The sequence below is a fragment of the Mobula birostris genome, chromosome 13, assembly GCF_030028105.1.
Source record: "Mobula birostris isolate sMobBir1 chromosome 13, sMobBir1.hap1, whole genome shotgun sequence".
Taxonomy (NCBI): Eukaryota; Metazoa; Chordata; class Chondrichthyes; order Myliobatiformes; family Myliobatidae; genus Mobula; species Mobula birostris.
In genome coordinates this window covers 7,650,395-7,671,055 of record NC_092382.1, presented here as the reverse complement: position 1 = coordinate 7,671,055, position 20,661 = coordinate 7,650,395, and the positions used below count along the sequence as shown (strand labels likewise).

General features: G+C 46.5%; 1 protein-coding gene across 2 annotated transcripts in view; it reads left to right on the top strand.

Annotated features, from left to right (window-relative positions):
• Positions 1 to 3,399: 3,399 nt before the first annotated feature.
• Positions 3,400 to 20,661, top strand: part of LOC140208268 (NACHT, LRR and PYD domains-containing protein 3-like) — a 552,847-nt gene continuing 535,585 nt past the window's right edge. The window contains exons 1-2 of one of the 2 annotated variants that reach the window (XM_072276837.1): positions 3,400 to 3,734; positions 4,409 to 4,598. The gene's annotated coding sequence lies outside the window, so the exon portion shown is untranslated. The remainder of the gene's footprint in view (positions 3,735 to 4,408; positions 4,599 to 20,661) is intronic. The other variant, XR_011888711.1, reaches the window with a different exon arrangement.

The window sequence follows — 20,661 nt, the reverse complement described above, 5'->3', positions numbered from 1 at the left end:
GTACAGCTTTGTGGGCCGAAGGGCCTGTATTGTGCTATAGGTTATCTATGTTTCTGTTTCCTCTCACGTTCCCCATAAACTTCTCACATTTCACCCTGATTGTAGCCCTACCCAACCTAAACAGACAAAGCCTGCTTGCATTTACCACATCTATGCCCTTTGTAATTGTGTATACCTCTATCAAATCCCCCTTCCACTTTCTAAGGAATCCAGTCTTACCCTGCTCAACATTTCCTTATAACTGAAATTCCCCCAGACACTGCAACATTTTTGTATTTTTTCTGTACTCCTTCAAATTTGCTTGCATCTTTCCTGCAGGTAGGTGGCCAAAACTGCACACTATTCTCCAAATTAGACTTCACCACCGTATTATACAACTTCAACATAACTTTTTATCTCCTGTACTCAATACACTGACGTATGAATGGCAACGTGCCAAAAGCTTTCTTTACCACCCTATCTACCTGTGGCACAGCTTTTAATGGATTATGGCTCTATGTTCGCAGATCCCTTTCTTTAATCACAGTCCTCAGTGCCCCACCGTTCACTGTGTAAGACCTAGCCTGGCTGGTCCGACAGAGGTGCGAAACCTTGCTGTTTTCTGTATTAATTTACATCAGCCATTTTTCAGCCCATCTTTACAGCTGATGCAGATCCTTCTGCAAGCCATGATGCCATCCTCACTGTCCACTACAGTCCCATACTTGGTGCTATCCGCAAATCTGCTCACATTATCCTCCAGATCATTGATAGAGATGGCAAACAACAAACGACAAAGCACCGATCCCTGCGGCTGTCTATCCTGAGGCTGCGTCCTCTTGTCCTGGACTCCCCCACGCCCTTTTCACGTCTACTCTGTCCCGGCCTTTCAACATTAGAAAGGATTCAATGAGATTCCCCCCACCGCCCGCCCCCCTCCATCCTTCTGGATTCCAGTGCGTGCTGACCCAGAGTCATCAAACGTTCCTCGTGTGATAACCCTTTCATTCCTGGAATCGTCCTTGTGAAGCTCCTCCGGACCCTCTCCAATTCCAGCACATCCTTTCTAAGCCGAGGGACCGAAACTGTTCACAATACTCAAGGTTAGGCCTCACCCGGGCCTTGTTATGTCTCATCGTTGCTCTTGTACTCTAGAACTCTTGACATGAATGCTAACATGACATTTGCCTTTTCACCACTGACTCAACCTGCAAGTTACACTTCTGGGTGTTCTGCACAAGGACTCCCAAGTCCATCTGCATTTCAGATTGCTGGATTTTCTCCCCGGTATAAAAATAGTCCGCACATTTATTTTTACTACCAAAGTACATGACCATGCATGTTCGAACATTTGCCACTTTCTTGCCCATTCACCTAATCTGTCTAAGTCCTTCTGCATCTTACCTGTTTCCTGAACTCTACTTGCCTCTCTACCAATCTTTGTATCATCTGCAAACTCGGCGACAAACCCATCTGTTCTGCCATCTAAGTTTTTAATATACAGCAGGAAAAGAAATGCTTCCAACACCTACCACTGCGGAACACCACTAGTCACTGGCTGCCAACTAGAAAAATGACCCTTTTATTCCCACTTGCTGCCTCCTACCAATCAGCCAAGGCTCCAACCACCTTATTAACTTTCCTGCAATACCATAGGCTCTTAACTTGGTAAGCAGCCTCATGTGTGGCATCTTGTTAAAGGCTTCTGAAGTCCAGATATACAACATCCACAGCATCCCCTTTATCTATCCTACTTGTTATTTCCTCAAAGAATTCCACAGGTCCGTCAGGCATGATTATCTTGTCCTGTGTCACCAACTACACTATCATTTCTCTTTTATTTTTAACATACTTGAAAAACTTTTACTATCTACTTTGATATTATTTTCTAGCTTACTTTCATATTTCATTCGATTCCTTCTAGTGATTTTTAGTTGTTACCTGTAGGTTTTTTAAAACAAACTTCCTAGTCCTCTATCTTCCGACTAATTTTTGCTTTGTTGTGTGCCCTTCCTTTTGCTTTTACAATGGCTTTGACTTTCCTTGTCAGCCACAGTTGTACTATTTTGCAATTTGAGTATTTCTTCATTTTTGGAATACACGTGTCCTGCAGAATCCTCTTTTTTTCCCCCAGAAACGCACTGCATTGCTGCTCTGCTGACATTCCTGCCTGCAGCTCCATCCAATTTACTTTGACCAGCTACTCTCTCATTCCAATGTAATTTTCCTGACTCCACATAAATACTGCAACATCGGATTATATCCGATTATCAGTCTGGTCTTCCAAAGGTCCAATTTAACCCTTGCAATCCTTTTGCTCTGAACATGTTTGTGGAATTCCCAAAGATTTTCCTTCACCTTGTCTACTAGAGGAACATCATGCCTTCTTTTAGCCTCCCGGATTTCTTTCTTGAGCGTTCTCCTGCACTTGTTATACTCCATACGGACCTCATGTGATCCTACTTGCCGTTCTCTGCTGTGCATCTCCTCTCCTCTTTTAACCGGCGCCTCAATATCTCCTGGCTATCAATATTCCTACACGTGTTATTCTTCCCTTTCATCTGACAGCCACTTGCAGGCTTTGTAGTCCCAACATTTATTTTTTTAAAGGCCTCACACCATCCAAGTACACTTTTGCCAGAAGGCAGCCTGTCCCAATCCACACTTGCCAAATCCTTTCTGATAACATCAAAATTGTGTTTTCTCCAATATAGAATCTCAACCCACAGGTCAGACCTAACATTTTACATGTTTACGTGCACATTATGGCATCGTGGTCAGTGGATACAAAGTGTCCCCATACACAAACTTTTGTCCCCTGCCCTGCCCCATTGCTTCATTGCAGATTCAGTATTTCACGCTCGCTCGTTGGGATTTCTGCTTCCCGATGAAGAAGACGTTTGACAATCTCTATCCCACCTAGTTCATTTACAATATGGGATTCCCAGCCATTATGTGGAAAATTAAAATCACCTACTATAACAATTACAAGGTTCTTGCAACAGTCTGGGATCTTACAAATGTGTTCCTCTAAATCCCGAGGACTGTTGGGTTGTCTTTAATATAGCCCCATTAACGTGGCCATACCTTACTTATTTCTCATTTCCACACAGAACGCCTCACTAGTCGGGTTTCTACAATTTCTCCTGACGGAACACTGCCGTGACAGTTTCTCTGACTGGTAACGCCACCTCTCCTTCATTAATCCTTCCTGCTCAGAAACGCCTTAAAGAATGGTTCGCCGAAATAGCTGTGACGGGTGTGGAGTGTTTGTGCTGAAACTCGCCCTGCGCCGGACAGCCCCGTTCACACAGAGGGTGGAGCCTCAACCCGGCTGGATCAAATTCACAGCCTGGGATTGGCTGAATAAAACGGAGAAGCTCCGCCCCGCTGGTTGCGTCAGAGGAATAAGCAGGAAAAGAGAGATCTGCACGGAAATCCAGACAGAAACTACTTGCGACCGCGAAGGAAGGTTCACACAGCCTCTGTAATTCGGTCTGTGTTTTCTGCGTTTGTCCTAGTCCCCTCTCCTCTCGCTGTCCGACCTGTACCAGACCGGTGAGGAGGTGTGGGACCAGAGCGGCGGACTGCCCCATTAACCCCGGCTCATCCGGACCTGTCTGTCTGTAATCAGCGACTGACTTTCTATAATCGAATAGGGTCGGGAGCGGCATCACAGACTGAATTCTCGGTGCACAGCCGGCACATTTGTCATCCGGGACAGCACTGAACACAGTCCGAATTCAACATCAGAGGTAAATGTTGTCTCCGATTCTGCAAATCAGTGTGCGTTTACAGCGGGGCTCGGCTTTTGTCGGGATCAGGAGGGAATACAAGGGTCGAAGGCAGCTCTGACACGTTCATCGAAGTAATTATTCACCAAATGCATTAAAAGAAGCGACATCGTTACCTTCAGTCATACACATTTTTTAGGGCGGTTTCTACTGAGGCAGTACAGTTGAAACTTGTTCACGGATAATAATATCCAAAATGTCCCGCGGGGCAGGACCGGGTCCCTTCTCCGATTTCTCACTCTCTCTCACAGTCACACACAGAGACACAGATACACGCACACACAATTAAAACTAACTACCCAGAATAACAGGGTGAGCGTGAGATGTTACTGTTTTACTGTTCGGGACGTGACGGTGGAGAATGCCACAGAGCAATTTATTTAATTAAATCGCAAAGTATGATATGAAAACTACAAATGATGGCAGTTTGTGGTAAAATTAAATGCTCGAATCTCACAAAGTCTGGTCGCAATCGGAACAAGTAATCATTCAGACTGCAGACACTGGGAAACTTTATTTTCTATATCAACGGGTGTTTATTGTTTTTTTTTCCTGTAACAGAAATAATTAAATACAATATTAAGCCACCTTTGTGCACAGCTGCAGTGGAGTTGAACTGGTTTGTTTGGTTTCAGCAGAGGATCCGCCCTGTGGACAGGCAGCCGCTTACACACAGAAAATCGCGCTGTGAGTCTCACAGAACAGCAACACCCGGCCCTCCCCCATAGATAATAAATATCTGTCGCTGGACTGGTTGGAATGAAGTTAGCAGAAAACCATTTGAAAATATATCGACACGGAGCAGAACATTCTTGCTGAGTTGAGGTGAGCTTAATTCAGATTCTGTTATTTATTTCGGATCTTTATTTCCAATCAGCACGTTATCTGTGTTTTGGATCAGTGACCAAGAAGTCATCATTTCTATTGCAACCCTCCTCGGGCGGTGGTGGTGTTAGCGATCCTGTAGTTTTCCGTCTGCACGTGAGAGATTTTCCACAATTTATGTCATGGTTAAAAGCAGTTCTCGAACCAGGGGTTACGTTTTCAAAGCCAGCGTGCGAAAAGCTGTTTAGCCAACAAGGGTTCCGTTTGCAAACTTGTCATTTCAGATGAATGCATGTTCTTTCCTCTTTGTGACTGTGTTTATTGTGGGTGTTTCGAGCTGATCTCCTCAACGTCATGTAGAAGCAAAGACTTTGATTTTGCTTAAGGCCTCGAATCATTGCAAACAGGTCGGGGTGGGGTTGGGGAAACAGTTACAGAATGCGGCAGGCGGTATTGCAAAACGAAAACCATGATTTCACTCGGTGGGGTAGAAGGCTCGATGGGCTGAGTGGTCACTTTCTGTGTGGTATGTTCACAAGAAAAGCTCTGACTACAGTTATCGTAAATCAATTTAATGCGGACAGACTACAACATATGTAAATTTCCCGTAGCTGAAACAAAGCCAATCATTGCGGAAATTACATCATCCAGGCCGCTGACACGGATGATAGACAACAATCGACCCAGCGCCGGTCCCTGGGGCATCCCACTACCCACTGGTCTCCAGTCAGAGGGTCAAACCATCTTTCAGCATTTGCTGGCCTCTCCTGCGAAGCCGACGGCGAAGCCAATTTATCAGCACATCCAGCATCTCCAGGCCCCTGAACCTCAGACCATCAGACAGAGGAGCAGCATTAGGCGATTCCGCTCCGCTATTCCATCATGGCTGATCCCAAATCCCAGTCAACCCCATACACCTGCCTTCTCGCCATATCCTTTAATACCCAGTGCGTTCAGCAAGCGATCAATTTCCACCTTAAATATACGCACGGACCCGCTCCTCTGCAGTCCGTGGCAAAGTATTCCATAGATCTATTACTCTCCGGCTATTAAAAAAAATCATCCTTATCTCTGTTCTAAATGGTCACCCCTCAGGTTTGAGGCTGTGCCCTCTAATTCAGGGTACCGTAACCATCGGAAATATCCCCTCCACATCCATCCTATCTAGTACTTTCAGCATTCAGTAGGTTTTAATCAGATCCACACGCATTCTTCTAAATTCCATTGAGTACAGGCCCAAATCTGCCAAACGCTCCTCATATGTTAACCCTTTCATTCCCGGAATCATGCTCGTGAACTTCCTCTGGACTCTCCAATGACATCACAGCCATTCTGAGATATGGAGTCCAAAACGGTTTGCAGTACTCCAAGTGCGGCTGAACTGGTGTCTTATAAAGGCTCAGCATAATCTCATTGTTTTTATATTCTATTCGTCTTCGTACAAATACCAGCATTGCATTTACTTTTACCCAAAGACGCAACCTGCTAACTAACTTTCGGGGAGTCTTGCACGAGGACTCCTAAGTCCATCTGCACCTCGGATGTTTGAAACTTCTCTGCATTTAGATAATACTATGCATTATTGTTCCTTTTTACCAAAATGCATTATCATACATTTCCCAACAGTGTATTCCATGTGCCACATTTATGTCTATCCTTCCAATTTGCCTAAGCCCTGTTGCAATCGCATTGCTTCCTCAGCATTATACAGAAACATTGCCTCAAAGCCATCAATTGCATTATCCAAATCATTGACGAGCAATGTGAAAAGTAGCCGTCCCAAATACTGACCCCGTGAGAAACACCATTAATCAGCGGCAGCCAGCCAGAAATGACCCCTTTCATTCCCACCCGTTGTTTCTTGCTTGTCAGGCATTCTACTGTCCATGCCAGTATCTTTTCTGTAACGCCATCGGATTTTATCTTGTTAACCTGCCTCATCTGTGACACCTTATCAAACGCCTTCTGAACATCCAAGTAAATGATATCCGTCGTCTAAGTTCTTCTGGTATCCATCAGAAAACATTAATATTGTTTTCTGTACTACTCCGAAAGCATCACATCTGAGGCCGGCCTAATAGCACTGCTGAGATGTGATTTTGAGATGACCGGGTCTAGATGCTCATTATTACAGATTACACGGTGCTGTGAAAGAACAGCAGCTCAAAGGGGAAAACTCGGCGTAGATGTTAACTAAGGATTCCAAATGTCCTTTAATCGAGATATAGAGGTAGTAGTAATATAGAGTAAATGTGATTTTAAATACCTCATAGCAGGGAAAAGGAGACTACGGAGGTAGTAAACACCAGAAATTCTGCAGATGCGAGAAAAAAATAGAGATTCGCACGCGAAATGCTGGAGGAAGTCGGCAGGCCTGGCAACGTCTATGAAGAGGATTCCCTCGACCCGAAACGTCGTATGTCTACCCCTCTCCATAGATGCTGCCTGACCTATGATTTCCTCCAGCATTCTGTGGTTTTTACGGGTACAGTGTCATAGACCCCAAAATAAGATCTGTCGATTGGGTGAAGGTAAGTGGCTTTTGAAGTTTTGCAGCTACATATTGACAGATGAGCCAATTGACAAGGATACCGCAATTTGTCACTATTATTTTTTTAGAGTGTGCGTTGTAAACCTTTGTGGGAAATAGATATTTTGGGTTTGCTCCTTTAGTGCAGTAAATATGAACACATAAGAAACATTGTGAGTGGCTCCATACTGTTGGACGCGGGATCACTACTACGTCGACTCAGGCCGAGGTAGCCGACGTCGGGCAAGACTCGGGATCAGGCTCCGCCGAATGGCGCTGAGTCACTGGGCCTCCGGTTATCTGTAGCCCGGTCATGGCATGAGGTAGCACTGGAACATAGTGCATTTGTAAATAGGATTTGTGGTGATGCTGTGGTCCGACTTTTGCGACAATCGCGACATGGGCTTTAATACTAGACTAGTGCGGGATTAGATGATTAATCCCTTGACCTAGAAGAATGGGAAATGTGTGATTTGGCTCAAGGACTTTCGTTTTACCTTCTGTCCGTCCATCTGTATTTACTGTATCCCTCCCACACTAACACCTTACCCTTACTCCTGTTCCCGAGCCTCTCCGTCACTCAGAACATTAATCTGCGGGCAGGGTGTTAACAATTTAAATTCTATGCCAAAATAAAAAAAAACAGAATAGACCAATAAGGAATGATATTACTTTCATGACCATGAAATTTATGAAGTGGAGGAAGACTTTGTGGAATTGTACCTCTCGCCAGTGTCCAGTGTCCGAGTCCAGGACTTGATGCCCCTGGGGCTGCTGCAGAAGCGTCTTCACTCCGTGTCTTCTCAGGGAGAGTTAGCGAGTCTGCTTCGAAAACGCTTAGATGACCTGTGAGCACTGGCCCAAGTCCGCAGTGCCGAGAGACCGACTTTCCGAAACGCGAATCGAAAGAGATTGTTTCCCATCACTGACGAGCGGAACAGTGGCATTACTATCCCATGGCGGCTTCCGTCCTCTGTTGGATACCGCTGATGGGGATGTGATCTTTGTTTCTTATTGGGGAACAGAGAAAAGCACAGGAAGTGGCGTCTCTGTCCACTGGTGCCCTGCGGAATTAATCCCCGCAGAACCATCAGAACATTGTTTGCCTTGTGGGGACAGTATAATGCAATACATAATAATAGGCAACACAGTATTAGAGTAAGTATCTGCAAAAGTGAAACTAAATAAATAAATATTGCAAAAAAAGAAATTAGTGAAATTCCCAATTCGGAAATTGGGTGGCAGAGGGAAGGAATTTGTTCCTGAACTGTTGAATGTGTGCCTTCAAGCTCCTGTACCTCCTTCCTGATGGGATCAATGAGAAGAGCGCATGACCCAGGTGATGCGGGTTCTTAATGATTGATGCTGACATTTGAGTCATTATCCATGAAGATGTCCTGGAAGCTACAGAGACTACTGACCGTGATGGAGCTGCCTGAATTCTCAACTTTCTGCAGCCTCTTCCAATCCTGTGCAGTAGCTCCACCCCTCCCCCCACCCTACCACACCACACCGAGCGATGATGCTCCCCCTCCCCCCACCCTACCACACCACACCGAGAGATGATGCTCCACCCCTCCCCCACCCTACCACACCACACCGAGCGATGATGCTCCACCCCTCCCCCCACCCTACCACACCACACCGAGCGATGATGCTCCAACCCTCACCCCACCCTACCACACCACACCGAGCGATGATGCTCCCCCCTCCCCCCACCCTACCACACCACACCGAGAGATGATGCTCCACCCCTCCCCCACCCTACCACACCACACCGAGCGATGATGCTCCAACCCTCCCCCCACCCTACCACACCACACCGAGCGATGATGCTCCCCCCTCCCCCCACCCTACCACACCACACCGAGAGATGATGCTCCACCCCTCCCCCACCCTACCACACCACACCGAGCGATGATGCTCCAACCCTCACCCCACCCTACCACACCACACCGAGCGATGATGCTCCAACCCTCCCCCACCCTACCACACCACACCGAGGGATGATGCTCCAACCCTCACCCCACCCTACCACACCACACCGAGCGATGATGCTCCAACCCTCCCCCACCCTACCACACCACACCGAGCGATGATGCTCCAACCCTCCCCCACCCTACCACACCACACCGAGGGATGATGCTCCAACCCTCCCCCCACCCTACCACACCACACCGAGCGATGATGCAGCCGGTTAGAATACTTTCCACAGTGCAACTGTAGAGATCTGCGAGTCCTTGGTGACATATCAAATCTCGTAAAACTCCAGATGAAATATCGCCGCTGTCGTGTTTCCTTTGAAGCTGTATCGACATGTTGAGCCCAGGACAGACCCTCAGAGATGTTGACACGCAGGAACTTGAAGTTGCTCATCCGTTCTGCTGCTGATCCCTCGATGACTGTTGGTGTGTGTGTGACCTCGTCTTACGATTTCTGATGTCCACAGTCAGTCCTTTGGCCTTGCCAACACTGAGTGCAAGGTTGTTGCTGCTTCACCACTCATTTAGGTGATTTATCTCGCTCCTGTCTGCCTTCTCCTCACCTTCTGAAATTGTGCCAACAATAGTTGTGTCGCCAGCAGATTCATAGACAGTATTTGAGCTGAGCCTAGCCGCATTGTCATGGGTGTCGAGGGAGTAGAGCTGTGGGCGAAGCGCAAATCCTTAAGGTACACCAGTACTGATTGTCAGCGAGGTGGAGATCGGCACACATTGTGGTTTCCTGGTGAGAAAATCGAGGATCCAATTGCAGAGGGATGTAGAAAGGTCCAGCGGTTTGAGCCTTTTGATCAGATCTCTAGGAATAATTGCGTTACAGGCTGACCTCTGGTCGAGAAACAGCATTCTGATATAAGTATTCGTATTGTCAAAGTAATCCAAAGCGGCGTGATGAGCCGATGAAATCGCATTGTTGCCTATTGTGGATACCGGTAAATGACAATGGGCCAAAGTCCTTGCTGAGAGAAGAGCTAATTGTAGCCATCGCAAACCTCTCAGAGTAGTGTGAGTACTATGGATGATAGTCCTTAATACAGCTCATGCTGCTCTTCTTGGGCACTGGTATGATTGTTACCCTTTTAAGGGATGTGGAAACTTCCAACTGCAGCAAAAATGACCGCATCTCCGAAACATTCATAGAACACAACTCTTGTTGTTCTGGGGTGGCTGAAATCCCTTGTAAATCTGTGTGACGACTGCACCCACCACTTCCTCACTCTCCCGAAATCGATGGAAAAACAAATATTTTTCCCACGATCTCATTCGTGCCCCAGGATTAGTCTCAGTAAGGTACACTAGTAATGCCATCAGTGTCCCAGGTTGGGATGTAGAATGGAACACCAGTAATGGCAATCAGAGAACCGGGTGGGGCTCGGTCCGAGACACTAGTAATGTCATCAGTGTCCCAGGTTGGGATGTAGAATGGAACACCAGTAATGGCAATCAGAGAACCGGGTGGGGCTCGGTCCGAGACACTAGTAATGCCATCACTGTCCCAGGTTGGGATGTAGAATGGAACACCAGTAATGGTATTCAGAGAACCGGGTTGGGCTCGGTCTGAGACATTAGTAATGCCATCAGTGTCGCAGGATGGGGCGTAGAATGGGGCAACAGTGATCGGATTTAGTATCGCAAGGGCGTGGTTATCCGGGGCGAGAACCGTTTGGCCAGGTCATGAGTTATATGTATCTGGACTGTCTACTGCTGTCCCGACTGCAGCCTGTCTGTATAAGGTTAATTTGACTAATATCTCAACAGTTGACTCTGGATCTGCAGAGATGTTGGTACACGTTGCTGTGATGTAATTTTATAATAAATGCAGAATGACAGTGATGATTGGAACGTATTATTTTAACCATTTAACATGGAAATTGAACAATTCAACTCATTCTTGTCAATTTGTTGGCCATGGTGGTTTTAATATCTGGAAGAAAATGTCGAACTCGAATGGGTCAAGGACAGTGGAAGCAGACAGGTGAATTGTCTTTGCTCCTGCCACGTGCTTGGAGATGGAAGCTGCCATTTTGTGGAACTGTTTTATATCCTCTATTTTGTGAGATAAAGTTGCTTTGCTTTCTGTGTTTTAAAATAGGCACAACAATGCTTCAGGTCATCTGCTAAAATGGAGATCCTTTCCAAAGAAATTACTTCTGAGGTGTTTTTTGTTATAATATGACATGTAGCTTTGTGAATGATGCGGTTGGTGCCTGCCTGACGTGATTAGAGCTGGCTACTGAAGAGAATGCATTAGGGTTCTCTCCCTAGTTATTCTCCTGATCTTGATGAATGTATAGAATGCCTTAGGATTCACCTTAATCGAACTTAACAAGAATTTTTCATGACCCCCTCTTGTCTTTCGTAATTCCCTTTTTCAGTTATGTTCTGGTGTCTTTACACTCCTCGTCTGTTTTGTTTGATCCTAACATCTGAAGCATTACGTACGTTTCATTTTCCTTCCTGACCAAATGTATCACCTCCCCGCCCCCCCCCCGGCCATCTAATGTTCTCTTGTCTTTTCATCCCCGTCCTTTCTTTTAACAGGAACTTTTGATAAATGGCAAAAGTTGAATGATTCCCCAAGAATAGTCCAACAGCGTTTTGACGTCATTGCAAACTGCCACATACACTTTCTTCACAACTGCTGAAATCAAATGTAACCGGTTCAACCAATCACTCTCAATGGAGTGTGAATGAAGTCACTTTAATATTGTATGTAACCATTTCTGCTGAAGTGTAGAATGATAGAGCCTTTAATATGATATAAAGAACATGAACTAGGGTCTCGAACCTGTCACGTTACCAGTTAAATTTGCTGCCCTGTTTTCTGTGAGTTTACAAAATTTTATTTTTACCTCAACTCTCATCATCCGTAGTTGCTTTTTGTTTCAAGATTCCTTCATTTAAACCAGTCCGTGCCATTCCCAACTGGGACATTTTTTAAATTAAAGAACATTACCCTCGGGTATGGAACCTGCAGCGTTCGCAGTCACAGATCCCACTAAACGTTTAATTGCTGTTGATGTAAGGGTGAGTGCAAGGGGGAGACTGTGAGGTTAAGAAGGAGAGTGATGGAGAGAGCAGGGTAAGGAGAAGGGCAGGGTGAGTGTGTGGAAACTGGAGAGGGGGAAGTAGAGAGAGTGGGAGTGAGAGATGGGGGATAAGGGAAGAGGGCAAGAGAGAGGTGGACTAACAGAGTGAGACGTGGGGAGGGAAAGAAGGGGGAAGGTGCAAAGAGGGGGAGTGCGGTGGGGAGAAGGAAAGCAGGATGAGAGGTCTAGAAAGAGGAGAGAGAGGGACAGAGAGGGTGAGAGGGTCGGAGAGGGAAAGAAAGGGCGGAGAAACGGAGGAACAAAGGGGGTAAAGCGTGGGGAGAGTGACTGAGAGAAAGGGATTGAGAGGGATGGATGGAGGGTGAGAAGGTAATGGGAGGAGTAGAGAGAGGGGAGTGGAATAGGAGAGAGGATGAAGGAAAGAGGCAAAGAGAGAGAGAGGAGCGAGAGTGCGGAAGGAGTAAATGGTGGGGAGAGTGAGGGAATGACAGGGAGTAGGAGATAGGGTTAAGCGGAGTAGGAGGGGAAAGTGGAATAAGTGGTGTCCAGGAGGGAGTGAGTGAGTGCGATGTCGAAGAAGGAATGTATGAGCGAGAGGTACAGCTAATAAGGAGGAGTGTGACTAGGTTGGCAAGGAGGGAGGGGTGAGTGATATCAGCAGTGAGTAGGGAGGGGCGGTGGGCTGTGCATTGAGGAGGATGTGTGACTGAGTTGGACAATGAGGAAAGACGGGCGAGTGAGAATGACATCAATAACAGAGCAGTCAGGGAGACTGGATTGAGGTAGAAGGAGTGAAGGTGTGGGGTGCGGAGGGGTAGGAGGGTGAGCACTAGGGGGGATGATGAGAAAGGACGGCGAGGTTGATGGGTGGCGAGTAGAGTGGGGCGAGTGTGGAGGGTGAGGTGGAGGCATGGAGAAGAGAGCAGGGTGAAGAGCGGTGATGAGGAGGCAAAGACGAGTGAGGGAGGCCAGAAGTATTGGATTAAATATTTATTCATCCACAATGGCAAGGATGCTCATCATAGCTGATCAGAAGTTACTGAACAAACCTACCGTGAGATTGTGGTTCCCGGTCTTGGTATTCCACAGCAGGGGTGTTTACCACGCACGTTTCCGGGTCTCCAATCCCACATGGAGATCTTTTCGCAACCGGCTGCTTTACTGCGAATGATTCCTATTCTCCCTTCCCACACCGGGAGTTTTCTGTGCACAGTTCGAGGTCTCCGTGTCGAACTGTTAATCCATCGAGACCCATTGACCTGCCCTCCATTCCTTCCCATCCACGTACCTATCCAAGCTTCTCAAACGGATGTTGTTAACACCTCAAACAAAGTCAGGAATCGAAGGTTAACCATGTTGTGATTAATGTTCTCAGCTGCGTATAAAACAACATAACCCCAGAAAATCGAGCTGCCAGCGCTCTGCAAGCCAGTCTCAATCATGGTGACAATATCAGAATTCCACGTGTTGATCCATGATCTAAGCTCATCTGTCTTTCCTTCAATACTTGTTGCATTGAAATATACGCAGCTGAGAACATCAATCTGCTCCGTGGGCTGAGATGCTAAATTGGAGAAAGACCAATTTTGATGGTATCAGAAAGGATCTGACTAGTGTGAATTGGCTATATTCTGACAAATGAATACTTGGTAAGTGGGAGACCTTGAAAGATACAATTTGTCGACTTCAAGGTATTTATGTGTCTGTCCGAATAAAAGGTAAATTTGCCAGTTTTTCAAGAGATAGTGAGGCCCTGGTATAGAAAGCAAATTGGTGCATAACAGGTGTAGGCAGGTAGGAAAAAATAAGGTAATTATGGAGTCGAGGAAATGCAAGATAACATTGAGGAAAGAAACCCAGAAGGCTATGGGGTGGCATGAGGCTGTCATAGCAGACAAGGTGAGGGATTATACAGATATTTTACAAGCCAAAGGATTGCATGGGACACAACTGATCGTCTGGATTATCAGAATGGTAATGTCTGCATGGACCCGTAAAAGACAGAGCAGTTCTTAAGTGGATTTTTGCTTCTGTGTTCACTTGGGAAAAGAATCTATAGAATTAAGCAAAGGAGAAGTGGGTCCATGGATGTTTGGCATATTGGGCAAATTCGACTGTATAAATCCCCAGCGACTGACAGCTTGATCCCTTGGACCCCGATGGAGGAGAGTGCAGAAATTGCAGAGACGTAGCCGATATGTTTATATTATTCTCAAAGACAGGGGAGGTATCAGAGGATTGGAGGATGGCTAATTTTGATCCGCTGTTTAAAAAAGGCTCCAGAATTAAACCAGGAAATTATAGGCCAGTGCACCTGATGTCAGTCATGTGAAGATATTGGAAGGGCCGGATATACGAGTATTTAAATAAACAGGACTGATTAGGGATATCCAACATGACTTTGTATGTTCTAGAAAATCTTATTGAGGTTCAAGGAATGTTACCAGGAAAGTTGATGAAGGCAGGGCAATAGATATTGTCCATATGGACTTTAGCTAGGCATTTGACAAGGTCCCGCGTAGGATGCTGGCCAATAAAGTTAATTCTCTTGGCATTCAAGGTGAGGTAGCAAATGGGAGTAGACATTGGCAATGATCTCGATGATAATCAGATGAAACGGATCAGCAAGTTTGCGGATGACGCCATGGTTTGGGGTGTATTTGAAGCGAGGAAGACTATCAGAGTTTGCAGCGGGATCTGCATCAGGTGGGAAATGGGCTGATAATGGCAGATGGAATTGAACGCAGGCCTGCGAGCTGTTGCACCGGTAGGATCAACCAGAGAAGCTCTTACACAGTGTACGGTAGGGAACTGAGGAGTGCCGTAGAACAAAGGCTACCGGGAATGCAGGTCCACAATTCATTGAAAGTGACTGCACACCTGGATAAGGTAGTAAAGAAATATTTGGCACACTGGTCTTCATAAATTTAAGTATTCAGTACATGAGATCGCATGATTTAAGATGGTTATGAGGCCTGATCTGGAGTATCGTGTGCAGCTTACGTAACACACCCACAGGAAAAATGTAAATAAGGGTGACAGAGTATACCGAAAATTTACAAGGATGTTGTTGCCGTGATTGGTGGGCCCAAGTTATAAGGGAAGATTGAATAGGTCACGACTTTATTGCTTGGAACGCAGAAGATTTGATGGAGGTCTGCAAAATCATGAGGAGTATAGATAGGATAGATGGGTAGAGGTATGGGGAAAGTGAGGGTTAGGTCAGCAGATAGAGAGGAGTCAGGCTTCCTTTTTAATCAGCACACAACTCCCCCCTCCCCCCGTGCTCATTTTCTATCAGAGCATCATTCCCTCCCTGTCGGCCATTTCAACGTATGTGAATTTTCAGTGAGTGCGTCACTCCCTCCCTCGGTAAAACTTCTGGCTATTTGGAATAAATTACTTTTAAGAGAAATAAATTCTACAAGTATTTCCGGCGGGGTGTGGATCAACAACCTCTGCTTGTGAAATGAAACCCGCTGTTAACCGTGGGCGAGGAGGTTTCTTGGGACAATAGTTGTCCGGACGGAAATGCAATAATCTCTCCCAGTTTTCTTTCAAATTGGTGGAAATATATAGTCGAACGTGTTTGGTTTAATTTCAGCAGAAATGCGATCCCCTGTGCCTGAACAGGTGAGGGACGTTTTGCTGAAACTATAGCTACGCCGGACAGTCCTGTTTACACACGGGGCGGAGATCAGACCCTCCCAGAACCCGGGCTGGATCAAATTCGCAGCCTGGGACTCGCTGAGTTAAACAGAGAAACCCCGCCCCAGTGGTTGTATGAAAGAAAAAGGAGAGATCTGCACGGAACTCCAGACAGAAAGGTTAACGCAGTCGGTTTGTTTCCCTCTTTATGGTTGCTACATTGATCCCACTCCCGCTGTCAGACCCGTCCTGAGCCGGTGAGAGTTAGTGTGACCCGGACTGCGGCAGTCCCGCTCTACCCCGGTTCACCCGGCCCTGTTCATCTGTAATGAGCGACGGACACATCACAGCCGAGTGGCCTCGGGAGCAACAGCTCAGACTCAACTCTCCGTACAGGGTGAGAACACCTTTGCAGGAACGTTGTCGGTCACCCGGGTAGTCAGACTGTGATTTCCCGGGACCACAGTGAATGCCGTCCGGTTACAACATCAGAGGTAAGTGTTGACTATGATTCTGCGCAACCATTTAGTGTGTACAGCGAGGCTCGGCTTTGGTCGGGATCGGGAGTGAATTTAGTGGGAGAAGGGAGCACTGACATGTTGATGTTAACGAGTCAATTACTGTCCAAATGGATTAAGAGAAACGACGTCGTTGCCGTCAATCAGAAATACTCTCCAGGGTGGTTTCTACTAAGTGCGAGCAGAAGGCATCTTTCACCCCGGTAGTGACATATGAAACATCCTACGGGGCAGTGACCCGTCACCCGTCAGAAACAAGAGAAAATCAGCAAATGCTGGAAATCCGAGCAATGCACACAAAATGCTGGAGGAAATCTGCAGGCCAGGCAGCATCTATGGAAAAGAGTAAAGTCGACCTTCGAGAGCCCAGCTTATGTATTTTATATCTCGTCATTGGTTCTGTCGCTCTTCTCTGTAGCAGGAAGGGTTAAACTTTCTTCACTCTTGAATGACGGTATTTTGTCGAACCGGTTTGGAGTTGAGTTCAGCGGAACGGCCGCTCCCTGTTCTGAGGAATGTGCCGGGACAGGCAGCTGCCTGCACACAGACCCTGAGCACCGAGTCTCACAGAACAACAAGCCGCACCTTCCAAATCAGTCAACCATCTGCCCTCTTCCCCTTTCCATTCCAGTCCTGATGAAGGGACTCAGTCCGCAACGTCGACTATTTACACCCATCCATAGAGCTGCCTGACCTGCTGAGTTCCTCCGGTGTTGTGTCTGTTACCATGGTTACGAGAGATCCGCGTGGGGCGGTGGATGGGGTTATTTGTAAGAAAAGATATACAGCATCAACACTGTCAGAATATTCTGGGGAATTATGTTGAGAATAATTCAGCTTCTGATATTTATTTCGAAACAACCAGTTGTCTGTGCTTTGGATCTGCAATCAAGGGGATATTTGTCTTTTTTAAGCCACTTCTGGCTGTGGTGCCTTTTGTGTTCCAACTGTTGCCTGCTTGCATGATTTACATTTTCCCCAGGTTAGGTAAAGATTAAGATCAGCTCCAGAACAATGGCCTTCTGTTTCAAAGCAAAGGTGCGGGAGCTGTACAGCGAACACACGTTCCGTTTTCAGAGTTTCTTATTTCAGTCCAATACATCTATTGTTCCTGTGTCGATTGTGAGCAATTTGAAATCCTCCTGTCAATGGCCAGTGGAAGCAAAGACTGCTTAAGGCCGAGATTCTTGATAAACAACGGGTTTGAAGTGTTACTGGGATGGACATGGGGGAATACGTAATGAAATTTTAGATCTGATCAGCCATGATTTCATGATCTGCTGCAGCAGTTTCGAGGGGCCCGTGTGGTCCAGTTATGCGTGTTGCTATGTTGACTCGAAAAGCTCTGACAATTCAATTAACGTAAATTGGTATAATGACTGCATGCGAAGGGAAACATGATTTTTTTTGTATTTGAACTAAAATCAGACATTAATTATCTATGTCCAGCTTTGTGCGTATTTTATGTGCCCTAGCTGCGTTCGGGGGTCGAAATTTTGACTAACTAGGTGAGCTGAACATCACGGTATCGGACCGAGAGACACGCTCCCCGTTCGCTGTTAATCCCGGCGCAGACACCCTGGGGATCTCGTGTTCAAACTCACGGCCCCGCCCAGCCCACTGCCCGACACGCACGTTCTCGCAGAGCTCGTTACCCTCGCGCTCCCGGACTCACACTGAGACCCTTTAAGAAAACTTATTTTTTTTTAATATTTTATTTGGGAAATCAGCCGGACAACTGTCGTCAGGTGACGTGTAAATTATTTAGCTCTACTGGTGTCGGAAAATGTCAATTGATGCCTCATCCGTGCAGGTTAAGCACACTGATCCAGGTTCATTGTCGCCCATCCAGGAGGTCAGACTGTGGTTACCCGAGACCGTACTGAACGCTGCTTGGTTACAGCATCAGATGTAAATGGTGTCTTCTATAGCAGGGTATAGGTTTTATCGGTTTCCCTGCAGGAGAAAGCGTTAAAACGACTTTGCTCAGTCCCTAATGAGAGTGAATTGTGGGATAAATTGGAATAAATTTCAGCAGAAAGGCCACACCCTGTGTGAGGAATGAGCGTGGAAAGGCAGCTGCTGAGACACTGACCGAGTCTCACAGCGCTACAATCCGCACGTCCCGAATCAATCAATCAATCTCCTGGCCCTTCCTGCTTCCTTTCCAGTCCTGGTGAAGTGTTTCGGCCCGACATGTCAACTGTTTATTTCCCTCTACGGGTGCTGCCAGGACTGCTGAGTTCTTAACGCAATTTATGCGTTGCCATGACTACGAAAGATCAGCGAGAGCTCGCGTATTGGGAAGTGGGTGGGGTTAGTTGAAAGGAACAATTTGCTGGATATTGATACATCCATGGATATTGAAATCATATCCACACTGTCAGAATATTCCTGGGGAATTAAGAAGGGATCCCCGCAGAGTCCCCCGTGGCCGCAGGTCCCCACATCGCCGCCACTGGTCGGAAGCTGGAAGGACAACGGAGAGGGCTCGGCTGTCCGGCCTGTTCTCTGTGACACTCCCGGCCTCCACATCAATTCTATTCATCCGGCTCTGGGAAAATTTTAACAATCAACAGCATAATTCCTCTCAGCGATCAGCTGTCTGAATGATCCCCTGGGTTTTAGAGAAAGGGCTCCCTATGGTCCACATTGTCAGAGTGGTCAGTTTACAAGGATTTAAAGACTGCAGGAATGAGAGGTCTTCTGTTGTCTAATACACAGTGTGTAGACTCCGATGGCAATTCTGGTTTACATTAGTATATCAGCTGTTTTTTCAAGATACTGAACAACGAGACACTGCACCGATTAAAACTATAGGAAACAGTTTCAGCCTAGAAGGTCCTCCCCCAAAAAATTGAGAATTTGTGACACAACTGGAAACAAACAGCCCGCTTCCCATTCCACCAGTAACACGGCGCAGCCGGGCGAATCGCATGATTGATTTTGTTTTCCTTCGGAAATCAAATTAAACGTCCATTTAGTTATTTTAAAACGCAAGTCTCCCCACCCCCCACACCGGGATCTGACTTCATCTTGCTGTCGACTTTGACTGGTTGTTATCTCGGGGGGGGTGGGGGGGTTATCTCGGTACAGTTGCTCCACAATCGGCCCATTACTGGAATGATCTAACTGCCAACATCTGTTAAAAATGGCTCTTTACAAACAGACTGACTTCGAAGTCAGTTCCTGATGCCTGGGGCACAGTTAAATCTGGAGAAAGAGAATATTCAGTGTTCAAAAGGGAAACAACAAACACCAAATGCAGAATATTTCATCAGACTTCACGGCTCCTTTCCTTCTGCTGACTTTGTGCAATAAACCAACAGCGATCTTTGCCCTGAGCTGTTGCTGGAGTTTATAACCTGACAATAAACTGGTCCCGAGGTGAACAATAACTCAAAGCGACGGCACCAACCGAACAGAACCGGGATGCGGATTGTGATTCCTCTCTGGAGGTGGTAAAATTTTGCACACGGTAGTATTAATTCTGGGTCGGACCACAAGTTAGAAAGACTTACTCAAGCAAGGTGAGTCTTTGTGTGGATTAACTCAAGCGTTATGGAGTAAGGTGTGGCGTTACCTGCTGAATAGGGGGAAGTTCAGGTTTATGAGCGAGTTATCAACTGAACATTGCTCAGGGTGTGTTCACTTACTGTTAGTGTCCAGAAAATTCAGATACTTGGATTCCCTGAAACCAGACCCAGGAGTTCTGCGTCAGGTAGGAGCATGGACTGTATTCGGCAGTGTTATGGTGTTTTAATAAGCACACTTGTAAAGACAGCATTTCTAATATTTCTACCATGTCAATATTATCGTTGAACTTGCAAGGCTTTACGGATCTGTCTGCTTTATTATTCTGTACGCGTATTTTTTTTTAGCGAAGACGAGGTAGATCTGGAAATGATATTTATATTAACAAATATTGTGGTAATTCTCACTGACCGTAGATAAAAATAGCAAATTCTCCACTCAGTGGGCATTTTACCATGTACCTCCTGTAGCTAATAATGTGTCCACTGAGAGCATGTCCGGGGGATTCTGCTGATGTTGCCCGTCCGCTTCAATACTGACCACTGCGCTATCGTCCGCTTCAACACTGACCACTCCGCTACTGTCCGCATCAATACTGACCACTACACTACCGTCCGCTTCATTACTGACCACTACGCTACCGTCCGCTTCAATACTGACCACTCCGCTACTGTCCGCATCAATACTGACCACTACACTACCGTCCGCGTCAATACTGACCACTGCGCTACCGTCCGCTTCAATACTGACCACTACGCTACCGTCCGCTTCAATGCTGACCAC